A 19,062-nucleotide genomic window follows, 5' to 3' on the forward strand; every position below is an offset into this window, starting at 1 on the left:
GACATAGAAGGGCATTATATAGTGATAAAGGGATCAATGTCAGAAGATATATTTGTTAAAATATATGCACCTAATATAGAAGCACCTAAGATATAAGGCCGGAGAAGGCAATGGCACCCCACTCAAGTACTCTTGCCTGGAAAATCCCATGGGCAGAGGAGCCTGGTTGGCTGCAGTCCGTGGGGTCGCAAAGAGTCGGACACAACCGAGCGACTTCACTTTCACTTTTCACTTTCATGCATTGGAGAAGGAAATGGCAACCCACTCCAGTGTTCTTGCCTGGAGAATCCCAGGGACGGGGGAGCCTGGTGGGCTACCGTCTATGGGGATGCACAGAGTCGGACACGACTGAAGTGACTTAGCAGCAGCAGCAGCAGCAGCAGCAAGATACAAGGCAAGTGTTAACCTGGGTGTTCCTTGGAAGGAATGATGCTAAAGCTGAAACTCCAGTACTTTGGCCACCTCATGTGAAGAGTTGACTCATTGAAAAAGACTCTGATGCTGGGAGGGATTGGGGGCAGGAGGAAAAGGGGACAACAGAGGATAAGATGGCTGAATGGCATCACCAACTCGATGGATGTGAGTTTGAGTGAACTCTGGGAGATAGTGATGGACAGGGAGGCCTGGCGTGCTGCTATTCATGGGGTCACAAAGAGTCAGACATGACTAAGCGACTGAACTGAACTGAACTGAACAGATATAAAGGGGAACTTGACAATAATACAGTAATAGTAGGATGCTTTAATACCCCCACTTATATCAATGGAGAAATAATCCAGAGAAAAATTAATAAGAAAATAGTGTCTTTAAATGACATATTAGACTAGTTGCACTTAATAGGTATCTACAGGACATTTCATTCAAAAATCATGGGATATATATTCTTTCAAGTGCACAAGGAATGTTCTCCAGGAAAGAACACATGCTAGGCCACAAAACAAGTCTCAAGAAATTTAAGAGGATAGAAATTACAACAAGCATCTTTTCCAACCCTAACAATATAAAACTAGACAATTTTTTGTTGTTGTGTGTGCTCAGTCATGTTTTGTGACAGTTGACTCTTTGTAACTCCATGGACTATAGCCCACCAGGCTCCTCTGTCCATGGAATTTTCCAGAGAATACTGGACTGAGTTGCCATTTCAGGAAGAAAACTGAGGAAAACACAAATATGTGGACACTAAACAACATGCTACCCAAAAAAGTGGATAAAAGAAGAAATCAAAGAGGAAATCAGAAAATACCTGAGACAAATAAAAATGAAAACAGAACTTTCAAAAAAAAAAATCAATGGGATGCCACAAAAACCAGTTCTAACAGGGTCATTTATATTTATGCCAGACCTTCCTTAAGGAGAAAAATATCAAATAAACAACATTACCTACCCACTGAATGAATTAGAAAAAAGAATTTTAAAAGCCCAAAGTCATCGAAAGAAAGGACATAATAAAGATCAGAGAGGAAATAAATAAAAGAGAGACCAAATAAATGTTAAAGATCAGTGAAACCAAGAGCTAAGTTTTTGAAAAGATAAATAAGATTGGTAAGCCTTTAGCCAGGCTGATTAAGAAGAAAAGAGAGAGGCCCCAAATAAGATAAGAGATGAAAGAAGTGAGATAAAGTTGATGCTACAGAAATACCAAAAATTCATGAGAATACTATGAATAGTTATATACCAAGAAATTGAACAACCTATAAGAAATGAATAAATTCCTAGAAACATAGAGTCCACCAAGACTGAGTCACAAAGAAATAGACATTCTGAACAAACCAATTGCTAGTAATGAAATTGAACCAGTAATCAAAAAAAAAAAAAAAAAAAAACAGACAAAAGTCTAGGATTGGTTGTCTTCACAGGGGATTTCTACCAAACCTAAAAAGAAGAGTCAATACCTATTCTTCTCAAACTATTCCAAAAACTGAAGAGGAGGAAACACTCCAAAATTCATTCTATGAGGCCACCATTATCCTGATAAGCCAGACAAAGAGGCTACAAAAAATGAAATTACAGGCCAAAATTTTTGATAAATTGTAAAAATCTTTAACAAAATATTAGTAAATCAAATTCATCAATATATAAAAAAGGATCATACACCATGATCAAATTGGACTTATTCCAGAGATACCAGGATGTTTCAATGTCAACAAATCAGTGTAACAACCCACATAAACAAAAGGAAGGATAAAAAATACATGATATTCTCAATAGATGCAGGAAAAGCATTTGACAAAATTCACTACCCATTCATGAAAAAAACTTTAAACAGTAGGTATAAGTGGAACATATCTCAACAGAATAAAGGCCATTTGTGACAAAGCACAACTAACATCATACCCAAGGGTGAAAAGCTGAAAGCATTTCCTGTAAAATTAAGAACAAGGATGCCTATTCTCACCATTTCTATTTTACAGAGTATTGGAAGTCCTGTGCTGTGCTATGCTAAGTCACTTCAGTTGTGTCCAGCAGGTTATTGGAAATCCTAGTCCTAGCAATCAGACACAGAGAAAGCAATGGCACCGCACTCCAGTACTCTTTCCTGGAAAATCCCATGGACACAGGAGCCTGGAGGGTGGCAGTCCATGGGGTCGCTGAGGGTCAGACACGACTGAGCAACTTCACTTTCACTTTTCACTTTCATGCATTGGAGAAGGAAATGGCAACCCACTCCAGTGTTCTTGCATGGAGAATCCCAGGGACGGGGGAGCCAGGTGGGCTGCCATCTATGGGGTCGCACAGAGTCGGACATGACTGAAGTGACTTAGCAGCAGCAGAAGCAATCAAACAAGAAATAAAAGATAAAAAATATCTTAATTAGAGGGGGAAAGTAAAAGTGTCACTATTTGCAGATGACATGATACTAATAGTATCTAAATAAACCATTAGAATAAATGAATTCAGTAATGTTGCAGGATACAAGGTTATGCAGAAATCTGCTGCTTTCTATACACTAATATTTAACTATCAGAAAGAGAATGAAAGTAAAGAGTCCAATTTGCAGTCCTGTCAAAAAGAATAAAATACTTTGGAATTAACTGATGAGGTGAAAGACCTATACTTCAAAAACTAAAAGATACTGATGAAGCAAATGGAAGATGATCCATAATAAATGGAGAGATATCCCACATTCATTGATTGGAAGAATTAATATTGTTAATACTATTCAAAGACTGAAGCAACTTAGCAGCAGCAGCAGCAATATACAAAGTTAATGTAATCCCTATCAAAGTATCCATAACATTTTTCACAGAAACAGAACAAATAATCCTAAAATTTGTATGAAATCACTGAAGACTGAGAGTAGCCAAAGCAATCTTGAGGGAAAAAAAAAAAAAAAAAGAACAAAGCTGGAGACATCATGCGCCCTGACTTCAAACTATACTACAAAGCTTCAGTAATCAAAACAGTGTAGAACTGGCACAGAAACTGACACATAGGTCAAGGAAACAAAATACAGAGCCTAGAAATAACCCCCTTACATATTATCAATTAATCTGTGACAAAAGTACAAGAATATACAGTTGGGAAAAAGACAGTCTCTTCAAAATGTGTGTTGAGACACATGGACAGCTATATGCAATAAAAGGAAATCAGGACATTTTCTCATACCATATACAAAAATAAACTCAAAATACATCAAAGACCTATATGTTCATGAAAACATAGTCAATACACTGTTTGACTTAAATCTTATCAATATTTTTTGAATGTATTGCCTCAGGTAAGGGAAACTGAAGCAAAAATAAATAAATGGGACCTAATTTAGACTTAAAAGCTTTGCACAGTGAAGAAAATGATCAACAAAATAAAAGACAACCTAGTGAACAAGAGAAGCTATTTCCCAATGATATCTGATAAGGGGTTAATAGCCAAAATTATAGAGAGTACATATAAATCTATCAATAAAGACAAACAACCCAATTAAAAACTGGACAAAAGACCTGAATAGACTTTTTTTTTTCCTAAGAAGATATATGGATAGCCAACAGGCACATGAAATGATGCTCAACATCACTGATCATCAGGGAAAGGCAAATGAAAACCATGATGAGATATTACCTCACAACTTTCAGAATGGCTGTTATCAAAAATGGCACTTCCTTGGTGGCTCAGATGGTAAAGAGTACTCCTGCGGTGCAGGAGACCCGGATTTGATCCCTGGGTTGGGAAGATCACCTGGAGAAGGAAATGGCAACCCACTCCAGTATTCTTGCCTGTAAAATCCCATGGATGGAGGAGCATGGCAGGCTATAGTCCATGGGGTCGCAAAGAGTAGGACAAGACAGAGCAACTTCACTTGATTATCAAAAATAAAATATAATAAATATTAGTGAGCAAGTAGAGAAAGAGGAACATTAGTTCACTGTTGGTGGGAACATAAATTGGTACAGCCACTGTAGAAAAGAGTATAGAGGTTTCTCAAGAAATTAAAAATAAAACTATGATATGACCCAGCAATTCCACTCCTGGGTGTGTATCTGAACAAAATGAAAACTCTAATTTGAAAAGATATGCAACTCAATGTTCATAGCATAATTATTTATAATAGCTAAGATATGGCAGCAACCTAAGTATCTATCAATAGGTGAATGAATAAAGAAAATGTGACTGACATATAATACATTCATTTATACCTACACATATACACACAATGGAACATTATTCAGCCATAAATAATGAAACTCTGCCATTTCCGACATGTATGTACATTTCACACACAGTAAGTTAGAGAATGACAAATACTGTGTTTCACTTACATGTGAAATCTAAAAAATAAAACGAATGAATATAACAAAACAGAAACAGATTCATAGATACAGAGAATAAACTAGTGGTTTCCAGTGGAGAGAGTGGCAAGAAGAGGGTGGTAGGGGAAGGGGATTATGAGGTGCAAACTAATAAATATAAATAAGATACAAAGATGTCATGTACAGCACAAGGACTACATCTAATATTATATAATAGCTTTAAATAGAATATAATCTATGAAAATATTGAACTACTGCGTTGGACACCTGAAACTAATAACATTGTAAATCAACTATACTTCAATAAAAATGCAAGAATGCAAATTAAAAGAATATTGTACTACTTCATGGATATTTACTTGTTTATTTTTTGGCTGTGCTGAGTCTTCCTTCATTGTTGCACAGGCTTTTCTCCAGTTGCAGTGAGTGGGATCTACTCTCTAATTGTGGTGTGCGGGTTTCTCATTGTGGTGGCTTCTCTTGTTGCAGACCATGGGCTCTAGGGCAAGAGGGATATGCTGCTTCTGTAGTTGCAGCATATCCATAGGGCTTCCCAGGTGGCACTAGTGGTAAAGAGCCCATCTGCCAATTCAGATTAGGTGTAAAAGATGTGGGTTCATTCCCTGGGTCAGGAAGCTCTCCTGGAGAAGGCAATGGCAACCCACTCCAGTATTCTTGCCTGGAAAATCCTAAGGACAAAGGAGCCTGGCACCCTACATCTAATATTATATAATAGCCCAAAGGGTCACCAAGAGCCAGACACAACTGAGCAACTAAGCACACACACAGTGAGAACAAACTAGTGGTTACCAGTGGAAAAGATTCCATATGCTGTGAGGCAACTAAGTTCATTTGCCAGAACTACTGAAGCCCACATGCTATAAGTACTGAAGCCCACGTGCCTGGAGCCTGTGCTCTGCAACAAGAGAAGCCACCGTGATGAGAAGCCTTCACACCATAACAAAGAGTAGCCCTTACTCACCACAATAAGAGAAAGCCTGCACACAGCAATGAAGACCCAGCACAGCTAAAAAGAAATTTAAGAAAAATTAAAAAGAGCTTAAATTATAAAAATTCATATATAATATCAGTAGATCTTCATGACCTTGATTTTCAAATGATTTCATGGATATGATACAAACATATAAGCAACAAAAGAAAAATATGGATAAATTAAATTTCATTAAAATTAAAGACTTGTTGTCAAAGGTCATTATTTTAAAAATTGACAAGATAACCCACAAAATTAGAGAAAGTATTTGCAAATCATACATCAAATAAGGATTTGTATCCAGAATATATAAAGAACTATTTCAAGTCAACAACAGAAACATAAAAATCCAATTAAAAATGAGCAAAGGACTTGAATATATACATTTCTCCAAAGAAGATAAACAAATATACAACAAGCATATGAAAAGATACTTAACATTAAGTCATTAGAGAAATGAAATTCAAAATCACAATAAAGGACTTCACAGCCACTAGAATATCTCATAATATAAAAAGGAGAATCACAAGTGTTGGCAAACATGGAGAAACTGGAACTCTTGTATATTGCTGATGAGAATGTAAAATGGTTCAGCTGTTAGTTTGGTGGTTTGTTAAGAGAATCGAATGCAATAGACACCTACATTCCATTCTTACGTATATACCTAAAATAATTGAAAACAGGTCCCAAAGCAAGTATATGTATACCCCTGTTCATGACAGTACTATTTACAACAGTCAGAAGGTGTTAACAGTCCAAATGTCCATCAACAGATTTTATGAATAAAGAAATCATGTGATATACATACATTGGAATATCACTTGTCCATAGAAAAGCAATGAAGTACTATTAATAATAAAATACTATAGTATGGATGAACCTTGAAAACAGTATGCTAGTGAAAGAAGCCAGGCAAATTAAGGTCCCATATTTTATGATTCTATTTGTATGAAATATTCAGAATACATAATCCACTGAAACAGAATGCATATTGCTGTTTTCCAGGGGCTGAGGTGGGGGTGCAAATGAGAAATTGCTTCATGGATTAGGGGTTTTATTCTGTAGTGATGGAAAGTTTCAGAAGTAGGTAGAACTGTTAGTTGTCCAACCTTGAGGATGTGTTAAATGCCACTGAATTACTGACTTTAAAATAATTGATTTTATGTTATGAGAATTTTACCTCAAAAAAAATTTTTAACTTTGCTGGTGCCCAGTACACGTTTTAAATGTTAATCTTCTAAATATTTTACCTCTATTAACATAATTGAGAATAAACAAGCTTCAAACTGAAAAGAAAATTAGCCAATTAGCAGGTGCAGAAATTGGAAACAGGAGGTTAGAGGAAATGCTCGAAGTTAGAATGACAATAAAAACACTGTCCAACTTTCGTAGCCAAGATGACATTCCCAATTGCCTGTCCTTGACTTGACTAGGAATAGGAGAGATATATCTAGACCTTTCATTCAAGACAAGGGGAAGAAATAGGAAATAATCCTTCCAATCCATGTCTCAGGGAGATATGCTTTCTGCACTTTTTTCTTTCCAAAAAGAAGATGGCAGATAGCGTTATTTCTGTGTGTGTATACATGAGCACTCAGTCGTATCTGACTTTTTGCAACCCCATGGACTGTAGCCTACCAGGTTCCGCTGTCCATGGAATTTCCCAGGCAAGAATTCTGGAGTGGGTTGCCATTTCCTTCTCCAGGGGTCTTCCCAACCCAGGGATCGAACACATGTCTCTTGCATCTCTTTCATTAGCATGCAGGTTCTTTACCAGTTGAGCCACCAGGGAAGCATTCATTCTACAGTAGGGAAATCTTCAGATACAGGGAGCCAGGCCTGAAAGATAATTGAGCAAGACCAATTTCTCAGCTTGCCTAGATACTTGTAGAAGGTGATAACTGTGTTTTAAATGACGTTTGAGTATTATAGTAGAATAGACCTTGAATCTTAAACTACACCTGAGTTCAAATTCCAACTCTGTCCCTTAATAGTCCTGTGACTGCATGTTATTTACTCAGCCATTTCAAACCTCAGTTTTCCCTTCTCTTAAATGTGAAAGATTTTTGTGAAGATAAAGTGAGATAGATACAAAATCTACTTGTGCTGGCACACCATGGTAGTTATTCTTCTTCAGTCAAATTACAGATGACTTCTCCCTCCCACTTGACTCCCCTCCAAAAATAAGTAGAGCTGGTTGATGAAGAAGGATAATAACCCCCAAAACTTCAATTACAAAAAATACCAAAACAGTTATACCAAGTGATGAAGGCAAGTATCCAAAGCATTGCTTTTTAACCTGGTAAAACAACCTGAATGAGGAAGGATAAAAGCAGATTCCTCGAGGAAAGGTCAGCAGTGTGACAGAAAGAGGATGCTGAACAATTTCATCCTAGAATCCTTGCCTTTTCTATTGTCTCCATAAGAAACCAAAGGTATCCACATCCCATGAGCAAGAAGGAAGCTCAGCTAATGGATGAATGACAATGAAAGAAGAGTAATCGCTTTCTTATCCATGTCAGGAGGCTCTAGGATTTAGAATGCTATAGTGACTAACAAGAATGTGGGTATAGATCCATACAGATGTTGATTCAATTCCAGCATCTCCTACTCACTAGCTATGGACCTTAGGCAAGTCACTTTCCTTCTCTGAGACTTGGAATTCTCATTTATAATGAATAATATTTACCTTGTAGGGTTGTTAACATGTATTATGCAAGATAAAACATGTAAAGTGCTTGCACTATGCCAAGCACATGGTCAATAACCCATAAATGTTCATCCCGTCCCTCTTCCTATCACATAAAAGTGTACCTTATTTCACAGAGACTCCTCTTAAAGATGAAGCTGTCATAAAAATAAATCATTATCTCTACCTTTCTTTTCATTCAAATTACCACTTAAGGGTCCCTTACATCATGTTACATTCAGTTCAGTTCAGTTGCTCACTTGTGTCTGACTCTTTGTGACCCCATGAATCGCAGCACGCCAGGCCTCCCTGTCCATCATGTTACATAGGTTGCTATCAATTTGGTTCAATTTAAAAGTTGAAAAACAAGAGGCTTTTGTCAGTGGAAAACACAACAAATTAAAAGTTAGAAGCATTGAGTTTAGCCCTAGCTTTTCTGCTAACCAGCACACCATCTTTCTGCGCCTGTTTCCATATGAGTAGTGTGGGCTCAAGTTTCCCTTCCAGTTTTAAATTCACATGAAATTAATCACTAAAGCTGCAGTACAAGTCACAGCCTTTGCTAGTAAGAAGAGTCATGGCCATGTGGCTATTTGAGAGATTTCAAGAGGTCAGCTAGCTTGTTTAATGTTAGAATGACTTAAGCCCAGCACCTAGGATGGAGATCCTATATAATTCCTTGCTGACATTTTCTAAGGTTTTTTCTCTGTGAAAGTAAGCCTCTGTGATTTTATATGCATAGAATAAATAGAGTATGCAAATAACATGGGTATATAATAGTCATATGTTGATGTAATGAATCAACTTAGATTCAGAGATATGATGATGAATTCTTTGGTATGGAGTATTTTTAAGTAATCATAAAATTGGACATAAAAAAGAGAATTTTGTTATTTGGTTTGAAATATCAACACAGTCTACTTTCAGGGCTGAGGGCATTTTCTCCTATTTTCAAAGCTACTTACTTAAGCTTTGATCCCTGTACTTTGAAAGATGAAACATAACAGGACTTACAAAACTTCACAAATATGTATGTGTGTGGCACATGTCTCTGGAGAAGGAAATGGCAACCCACTCCAGTATTCTTGCCTAGAGAATCCTGTGGACAGAGGAGCCTGGTGGGCTGCTGTCCATAGGGTCGCACAGAGTCAGACACGACTGAGGCGACTTAGCATGCATGTATGCATGCATGCATTGGAGGAGGAAATGGCAACCCACTCCAGTATTCTTGCCTGGAGAATCCCAGGGACAGAGGAGCCTGGTGGGCTGCCGTCTATGGGGTCACACAGAATCGAACACAACTGAAGCAACTTAGCAGCAGCAGCAGCGGCACATGTACACATATACACTCCTCTTCTCCCAAAGGAGATAAGACTTATTTCTCAAATTATTAATAAGTCAGTTAGATGTGATTTCAAGGAGACTTGAACTGTCTTTACCTAATAAATCAAGCCATCTACCAATACTACCATGGGTAGAGCTTCTAAGAGGCCAAAACTTAGGGAACGTTATTTAAACGGCAAATTCAAAGTCTCCAGGCTAAGGACAGGATGTGGTAACTTGGTGAGTCCGTCTCCCTAGTCCAATAAAGAAGCAAAAACTTCTTCATACTTTGAACAGAAAACTCAATGCCTCCAGGGGCACTCATGTTCCTCCTGGCCTACGTGTCTTAATGTAGCACCTTCTCTCCACAGACAATATGAAATCTAGAGACCCAGTGTCATATGTGATCACTGCCCTCAAGGTGCTTGAAATCCAGCCAACACTCCACATGTACACACAGAAGCACAGACTACAGAGGCTGAAAAGGTTCTTTTCCAATCCAATGTTTTTCACACTCTTTCATAGATCTTTCAAGGGCTTCATAGAAGGGCCTTAAACTGACATTAAGAAGGGCCCTAGGGAAATGTTTTTTGTTTTTTTTTGCACAGCCTTATTTTTTTTGAAACTCCCTTCTTCATATTTTGTATTTTTTTTTATTTATTTACTTTCGTTGGAGGATAATTACAGTATTATGATGGTTTTTGCCATATCGCAGTATAAATCGGCCATAGGTATACACATGTCCCCTCCCTCCTGAAACCCCTCCTACCTTCTTCTCCACCCCATCCCTCCAGGTTGTCACAGAGCACCAACCTTGGGTGTCCTGATTTACACATCAAACTCCCACTGGCTATCTGTTTTACATATGGTAATGTATATGTTTTAATGTTATTCTCGCAAATCACCCTACCCTCACCTTCTCCCATTGAGTCCAAAAGTGTGTTCTTTCTAGTGGCATCTTCTTTGCTGCCCTGTGCATAGGATCCTTGGTACCATTTTTCTAGATTCCGTGCTATGCTATGCTATGCTAAGTCACTTCAGTCGTGTCCAACTCTGTGTGACCCCATAGACGGAAGCCACCAGGCTCCCCTGTCCCTGGGATTCTCCAGGCAAGAACACTGGAGTGGGTCTAGATTCCATATACATGCATTAATATATGGTATTTGTCTTTCTCTTTCTGACTTATTTCACTCTGTATAATAGGCTCTGCTCCTGCTGCTGCTAAGTCGCTTCAGTCGTGTCCGACTCTGTGCGACCCCAGAGACCACAGCCCACCAGGCTCCCCCACCCCTGGGACTCTGCAGGCAAGAACACTGGAGTGGGTTGCCATTTCCTTCTCCAATGCATGAAAGTGAAAAATGAAAGTGAAGTCACTCAGTCATGTACAACTGTTAGCGACCCCATTGACTGCAGCCTACCAGGCTCCTCCATTCATGGGATTTTCTAGGCAAGAGTACTGGAGTGGGGTGCCATTGCCTTCTCCATAATAGGCTCTATGTTCATCCAAATATTGGAGTTAGGGGTTTCATAACTAAAAAAAAGACTGAAAACCACACCTCAGATCCAAATTTTTCATTTCAAAGATGAAGAAATGGAGGTTTGGATATGTCCAGCAATCCATCCAAAGTTTTGCTCCAAATGTTTCGCCAAGTCACAAAGTGTTGATGAGAGGAGAATACATTTTGCCTTGTGGTATTACTGCTGCTGCCAAATGCCAGACAAGAGCTGAAGACAATTGATATGGGTGGGTGCAATCACCAGGACTGCTTCCTAGGGGAGGTTGGACTTAAACTGGGTTATGGCCTGTGGGGAAGGTTTCATGGGTTGGAAGGAGGAGGGTATCCTGGCAGAGGTACAGTCTGAGTAGAGGTTCAGGGACATGGATGCATCAAGAATGTTTTCTCAGGCACTCCTTGTGGATCTATATCTCCTACCCACAAAACTTTACTCCTATTCTGACAAAATCTTTTCCTATTGACCCTTTCATAGTGGTGTCAGCACTGGAGGATTCAGCTTTGATATGAGCCCTGATGAGCTTTAGTTTCAACAGTTGGCATGATCAGCTAACTCTTGGCTTTTATATCCAACAGCAAGCTTGGAAATAACATATCCAAATCTTATCCTATATACTGATATGCCATAATTTACAGGGCTTTTTGATTATGTGTGGCTAAACTTTTTTTTCATTATATCTTGTATCCATTTCCTGCCGATAATTTTGTTGGGTTTTCATGATCACAGAAACCATTCTTCCCCGGAGATACTGTATCTCTATTTTTACTTAAAGGACACAAAGAAAGCAAGGAGTTCATGTTGCCTTTGGTATAATTAGCATCAGAGAAGATTATAATAAATTGTTCTGTTACAAGTAAAAAAAATGTTGGGAGTTGATATTGTTGCTCATTAACAATGATTAAGTTGCTTGACATTTTATGGCATAACCGTAGCCATAGGTATGAGGTGAGCATTCATTACAACTACCTATGGCTAACACAAAAGTAGCCATCACAGCAGGTATAGGGTGTATGTTCATTACAACAGTTTATCTCACTATAAAATGGGAGTAATACAGGGGAGATGACTCACTGAAAGTCATGCTGCAAATAAATCATTGAATCAGGATTACAACTTCAGTCTCTTAATTCTTAATAAGGCGTCCTTTCTCCCAAGTCACCATAATTTGAAATATTTTCTCAAGTATAATAAGACTGCTTGAAATTTGCCTCCATCTTTTCTCTTGCTCTTCATGGAATAGCCAGTTTGGAAGGGCAGGTGTATTAGTCAGGTTCTCCACAGGGAAAAGACCATAAGATAATAGGGTGGGGTATGTATGTCTAGAGAGAAAGGGAGAGAAAGCAAGAGAGACAAACAGACAGACTGATTATGAGGGACTGGCTCACATAATTATAGAAGCTGACAAATTCCCAGACCTGCAGGGTGAGTCAGCAAGCTGGAAACCTAGGAGAGCCCCCAATCTAAGTCCAAAGGCCTGAGAACCAGAAGAGCCAATGATATAAGTTCTGGTCCAAAAACTGGGCAGTCTTAAGACACAAGAAGAGCCAGTGTTTCTGTTTAAGTCTAAAGACCTATGTCCAGCTCAGGTAGTTGGGCAGGGGGCAGTTCACTCTTACTCAGGGATGGGTCAGCCTTTTTATTCTGTTCAGGCATTCAACTGATTGGATGAGGGCCACTCACATTACGGAGGGTGATCTTCTTTACTCAGCTTACCAAATCAAATGTTTATCTCATTCAAAAATACTCTTACAGACACATTCAGAATAATATTTGATCAAATATCTGGGCATCCATGATCCAGTCAAGTTGATACAAAATTAGCCATCACAGCAGGGATGGGGTAAACTTTTACCTCTTTGTCAGGAACAAGAAAACTTGGGGATTCATCCATTTTCTCTCTTTCTGCTCAGAGATAGATCAGCACCTCCAAGAAAGTAGGGCTTATTTTTAAAAATTTCTAGACTGAATGAAGTTTCCAAAACTAGAGTTCCTATGGAAGAGATTTCTATAGAGAAATCTATAAAGAGACTGAGGAAACCATGTCCCTGGCTCTATAAATAGAGGAAAGATTACTAGTTGAACCTGCCCTCACCCCCTTGGCAAATTGTCTTTTATTTGGACTGGTCCTACCTTGCATTTTCCCCTCTGTTGGAGCTTAGGCAGGGTTTGGAGCATCAAGGGATATCAGGCAAAGGAGCCATGCACTATAGGAAAACATGGAACTATAGCTGTAGGTAAAGGTAGATTACAGAACCAAAATATAGGAACACATCAAGAAAATTGTCCAGTTCCAGGAAGTTTTAAGGAAATTGAAAGTCAGAAGAAAATAACAGATTGGAGTCAGGAGAGTAATCAGTAGAAGACTCCAGAAGCTAGATGGCAAGGCAAGTTCAAGGAAAGAGTCAGAATAGTAGAGGAACCGAAAGAAACCAAACAGCTTCTGTCTAACAGGAAACATTTTAGACTTTTTCACAGGATCCTAGGACCTCCTTGCCAGGATCTGGCTGTTCTAATACCAATACTGCTGCATGTCACAGAATCAGGATCTTTGTCAGAAGGATCTGCCAAGGATTGCGAGAGACCCACCAGAGGCTGGAGGTTAGGAACAGATTTCAGTGGCAGGTAGGAGAACTGCAAAGACAAAGCCAAGAAGAAAGGAGACAGTAAAGAATTTTAAAGTATCTAAGTCCTGTTTGTAACTAATCTTTCTCAACCCCCAAGGATGGGTTTCATGGAGGACTTCACTGTGCCAAAATCAGGCTAGACAACTGGTAGAAAATGCTAGTCATGCTGCTGGTAAATTTCATATTTAATGTTGCTCCAGTGAAATATTTACTTGCAGTAAATCCCATGGCAATACACTTTCTTTCCCTGAAGATTTGAGGCAAGTTAGAAAGCCTTACCAACCTAATTTTCTTTTTTGTGATTATAATTTCAAGACTACTATAAACTCTTTCTCATCCCCATGCCTTTTCTAGATTCCACACCCCTACTCCATGACAGTTACAATACAAAACAATATATGGGTATTGGTTACAATGTCCTATCTTGAATGATAAATGAGAGCGTACTTATTCCATCCATTCAACACATATATTGAGTTCTAAATATGTGCCAGATATTTCTCTAGGCACTAGCGATATGGCAATGAGAAAACCTCACAAAAATCCCCTCTCTCTCATAAAGTTTGTATTCTTGGGAACTTCCTAATGTGCTGGCTAGAGGACATATTAACTAGGACTTTTGATCTTTCCTCATACACCCATGAAAAAAAATCAGCTTTTCACTGTAACCAGCTCTTTCTTCTCTGCCTGTACTTTAAGAGTTTAATGGAGTATCTGAGTCCTAGGAAAGTATTCCTATTCACCATCAAATATGACAGAGGATTGGGATAAATGTAAATGTGAGTGTGGCTTAGAACATCTGATTCTTACAGTATAAACAGTATCTTCCCTATCTCCTTGAACTTCTATCTACTCCAAAATGTACTCGCTGTTGTTGTTTAGTTGCTAAGTCGTGTCTGACTCTTTGCGACCCCATGGACTGGACTGTAGCCCACCAGTCTCCTCTGTCCATGGGATTCTTCAGGCGAGAATAGTGGAGCGGGTTGCCATTTCCTTCTCCAGGGGACCTACCTGATGCAGGGATCAAACCTGCATCTCTGGCATTGGCAGGCAGATTCTTTCCTGACACCTAAGCCCTATTTATCAAGCTCTCCAGCTGCTTAAATCCACACCCCTTAGGGCCATCAGAGAAGGCAATGGCAACCCACTCCAGTACTCTTGCCTGGCAAATCCTACCAACCGAGGAGCCTGGTAGGCTGCAGTCCATGGGGTCTCTGAGGGTCAGACACGACTGAGCGACTTCACTTTTTACTGTGAAAGTACTGTTTACTTTCATGCATTGGAGAAGGAAATGGCAACCCACTCCAGTGTTCTTGCCTGGAGAATCCCAGGGATGGGGTAGCCTGGTGGGCTGCTGTCTTTGGGGTCGCACAGAGTCGGACACAACTAAAGCGACTTAGCAGCAGCAGTAGGACCATCGTTCAGATTCTCTGCGTATTTATTGTGTAGCTATTAAAAGTTCCAGGCATGCTCACATAATTATTTCACTTATTCCCCACAATAACCCTGTGGGAGATGCAGAATAGGCATTCCTAACCTTCCTAGACTTCAGTTTTCTCAGCAAGATGTGTCAGTGAGCTAGTAAGTAGTTCTTTAAAATAAGAAAATTATTCTTTTGACTCCATGGTCCTTGTCTCCCAGTGTCCTTATGGGGGACTCTTTGTTAATCATCCTATATGCATGAAAAATGGTCACAAGCATAGCATATATAGTAGCCTTAGTGCTTGGAGCATGCTGAATGCACTAAGTCACTTCAGTCGTGTCTGACTATTTGTGACACTATGGACCATAGCCCTCTAGGCACCTCTGTCCATGGGATTCTCAAGGCAAGAATACTGGAGTGGGTTGCCATGCCCTCCTACAGGGGATCTTCCTGAACCAGGGATTGAACCTGCATCTCTTATGTCTCCTGCATTGGTAGGTGAGTGCTTTAATATTAGTGCCACCTGGGAAGCCTTGGAGCAGGTATATTCAATGATCTTGACTTTTCAGTAGCTCTTATTCTCTTTATATTCCATATTTGCAAGGAGACACCAAGAGGGGACAGGAGGATTGTGGTGGAATGAAAGATTCATTCACTAGCATATGACTGAGACTCTGCACTTCTATCTCTACTCAGTTTGGGATTGGGAAATCTGAGGTCTGGGCAGTTTCACAATAGAGATTATTATAAAATTATTAATTAAAAAAGATTAATGTAAAATTCATTCATATCTGTGTGAATGGAGAAATTTATGAATATTCTACTTTACCATTGGTTGGTGGAGAAAAGCTTTCCATTTTGATTTGGCTATAAGTTATTAATTAGATAGAACCACCTATACTGATCACCTGGAGGTTTTTCAGTGTTGTTTTTCCTTTTCTTCTTGTCTTTTCCCTGCTTTTCACATTTACTATCTGGGTTGGCACAGTGGACACCATTTAATAGTGCAAATCCAAAGGATTTTTTTGAGCATCAAGTCAGTTCTCAATTACATGCAAGGATGGGGCAGGCAGGCAGAAGAAAAAGGGAGAGGTGACAGATAATTCCCCATAGACCAGTAGAATCAATACTTTCTTTCTACCCTAACTCCTACTAGTCCCTTCCTTAAAGCTTCAAACAAAAAGAAAGTAAACTGATTTTCTGCCAGTTCCTTCTATCCTCTTATGACCCTGTGGTATAGGTGGTAATAAGGAGGATAAAGACCCCAAAGGCTGGAAGCCAATGGAAGTCATCATGCAAGTAACCCAAAACATCAGGCAGCTAGATACATATCCCCAGGAGAGTTGAGAATTGACTGCTATTATGAGTGGGAAAAGTCAGTTTCAGTCAGGTTATTGATTATTTTGCAGTAGAAAAATTATCCTCAGTGCCTGAACCCCTGGAAATATGAACTATGAGAAGAAAACATTTTCAATAAATAACATAAGCTGATTTGACAGGGACCTGAATCTGGTTCCAGCCAAAATCCAAAAGTAAGAAATGAAGGAGGCAGCTGTACCTTTAAATTTGGATCGTGGCCAACGGCAGGCCCCAGAGACTCAATTTTTATTTTTTTCTGCCTCTGCAAAAAATACTTGCTCATCTCATCACATTGATAGTGTACTGTCAGCACTGGAGGAACAAAGTGTATGGGTGTATTTTTAAAATTGGGGCCTAAGAATGTCACTCAGGTGATGTTCCTTTGAATTTCCAGGGCGTTACATTCCCTCTGTGTTCTTCATCAGATCCTTTGGCTGGGGGCCAGGGTATTTGGGGGAGGACTGAACAGAGGACTTTTCAGGCTCAAAGGTCAAGACCTTTTTGTCAAGACCAAAGCTGTCAAGATTTCTGACCATCAATGGCCCAGAGCTTCTGAATCCCTCCCCTTGGAATTCCCGGGCAGGTCCAGTGTTTAGGACTCTGAGCTTCCACTGCAGGGGGCCCTGGCCCGGGAACTAAGATCCCACAAGCCGCATGGTGTGGCCAAAAAAAGAGAGAAAGAAATTCCTCCCCTTAAAGTCTGTTCTCAAATAATTCCATCAGTGTACTTTGTCATGAGTGGGAAATAGAGAGTCACTTCTTTGCCCAAGTTCCTCATCTCTTAAACAATCAGTTTAAAGAAGAATATACATCTGAAAATCAGGAAATGTAACACAATTCATAACTAACAATCAGTACATTCATTGTTAGATATGAATGAGAGCAGAACTTCATTGTTAAATACAAACCAAGCCTATTTATCTAAAACCCAAATAAAACAAATGTTATTAGGCTGTAAGGTGTTTCAGAATACAGGTAGTCTTGGGAAAAGTGAACAAGTTAGTTTGGATGAGAGGTTTCAGTCTTACCAGACTTCAAATGTTCCACCTGCCGGCCCTTCAATGGTCAACAGATTCTGCAGAAGGAACATGAGGTGGCTGCAAGACTACTCCCAGAAGGCTTCCACTCTCTGGGCCTCTGTATCCTCAATGGTAAAACTGGAGGGTTATTGTCAATTATCTTCAACATGCCTTGCAATGCTGACTTTTCCTTACTTCAGGGTCCCTTCCACAGGTCGTGTGTCCACTTCCTAAGTAGGCCTTCTCCAGCTCCAATGGTATTGGCTTCTTCTGTAGACTCAAAAGTTTGTACTCCTAATTTTATTCTCACTGAAACAGTGGAGGAGCTGGTCTGAGGTCTTGTGGTCAGCCCGATTCTAAAATGAGCTTCCAGAATTCCCAGTCACTGGTTCATACCCACCTTTTCTCAGTTATTCAATGAAACACTCACCTAAATACTGCTGTAAAGGTATTTGCGAAGTAATTAATTCCCAAATCAGCTGACCCTAACAGAGGATGATTATCTGGATGGTACTGACTAAATCGCATGAGCCCTTTAAAAGTACAGAGTTGTTTGTTTGTTTTTCTGGCTAATAAGAAAAAATTCAGGGAGATATGCTCCAGCTGGCTTAGAAGAAAGCAAACGTTCATCTTGTGAACTGCCTTTAGGAGCCACATGGCAAGGAATTATGGGTAGCTCTAGAAACTGAGAGCAGTCTCCAGCCAGCAACAGCTAGAAGAACCAAATTCTCTAACAAACCTGAATGAAATTAGAAGAGGCCCTGAGCTCCAGTGAGAAAAGCAGCTCTGACTGAATACCTTTATTTCAGGGCAGTGAAACCCAGAGCAGAGAACCCAGGCATGCTGTGCCCAGGCTTCTGACCCACAAAATTGTGACATAATAAATTTATGGGCTTCTCAGGTGGCACAGTGGTAAAGAATCCACCTGACAACGCAGAAGATGTGGGTTTGATCCCTGGATCAGGAAGATCCCCTGGAAAAGGAAATGGGAAGCCAGTCCAGTATTCTTGCCTGGAAAATCCCATGGACAGAGGAGCCTGGTGGGCTACAGTCCATGGGGTTGCAGAGAGTCAGACACAACTGAGCAACTGAGCATGCACAAACACAGTAAATTTATGTTATTTTAAGCCATTAAGTTTATAATAAGTTTTAATACGGCAGTGCAATGCTAATATAAGTCCTTTTAGCCACATGGTCTTGGCTCCTGTTGACCTCTCCAGTTACTTTTTTTTTTTGCTTTAAATTTCCCTTAGCTTGTGAATTATTTCTTCTTCACATCAGTTTCTCTGAACAGACATGAGAAGGATTTACAGATAATAAATCTGTAAGTAGAGCAACATTACATCACTTAGCCACAGCTACAACTCCCTGTCA

General features: G+C 39.5%; 1 protein-coding gene and 1 long non-coding RNA gene across 4 annotated transcripts in view; one reads left to right on the forward strand and one right to left on the reverse strand.

Moving 5' to 3' along the window:
* The window catches only part of LOC147340771 (uncharacterized), a 32,659-nt gene extending 14,290 nt beyond the window's left edge, over positions 1–18,369 (reverse strand). Inside the window, exons 1-2 of one of the 3 annotated variants that reach the window (XR_015159433.1) lie at positions 17,698–18,337; positions 5,728–5,772 (exon numbers count right to left, since the gene is read on the reverse strand). This is a non-coding gene — a long non-coding RNA (uncharacterized LOC147340771). Of the gene's footprint in view, positions 1–5,727; positions 5,773–17,697 lie in introns of all 3 variants that reach the window. The other 2 variants (XR_015159435.1, XR_015159434.1) reach the window with 2 other exon arrangements.
* TRPC5 (transient receptor potential cation channel subfamily C member 5) overlaps positions 1–19,062 on the forward strand; it is a 338,386-nt gene that overhangs the window by 71,762 nt on the left and 247,562 nt on the right. The window lies entirely within an intron of this gene.

Source organism: Bos grunniens, chromosome X (genome assembly GCF_055505025.1).
Source record: "Bos grunniens cultivar Pamir isolate PY7600 chromosome X, Bosgru_T2T1.0, whole genome shotgun sequence".
Taxonomy (NCBI): domain Eukaryota; kingdom Metazoa; phylum Chordata; class Mammalia; order Artiodactyla; family Bovidae; genus Bos; species Bos grunniens.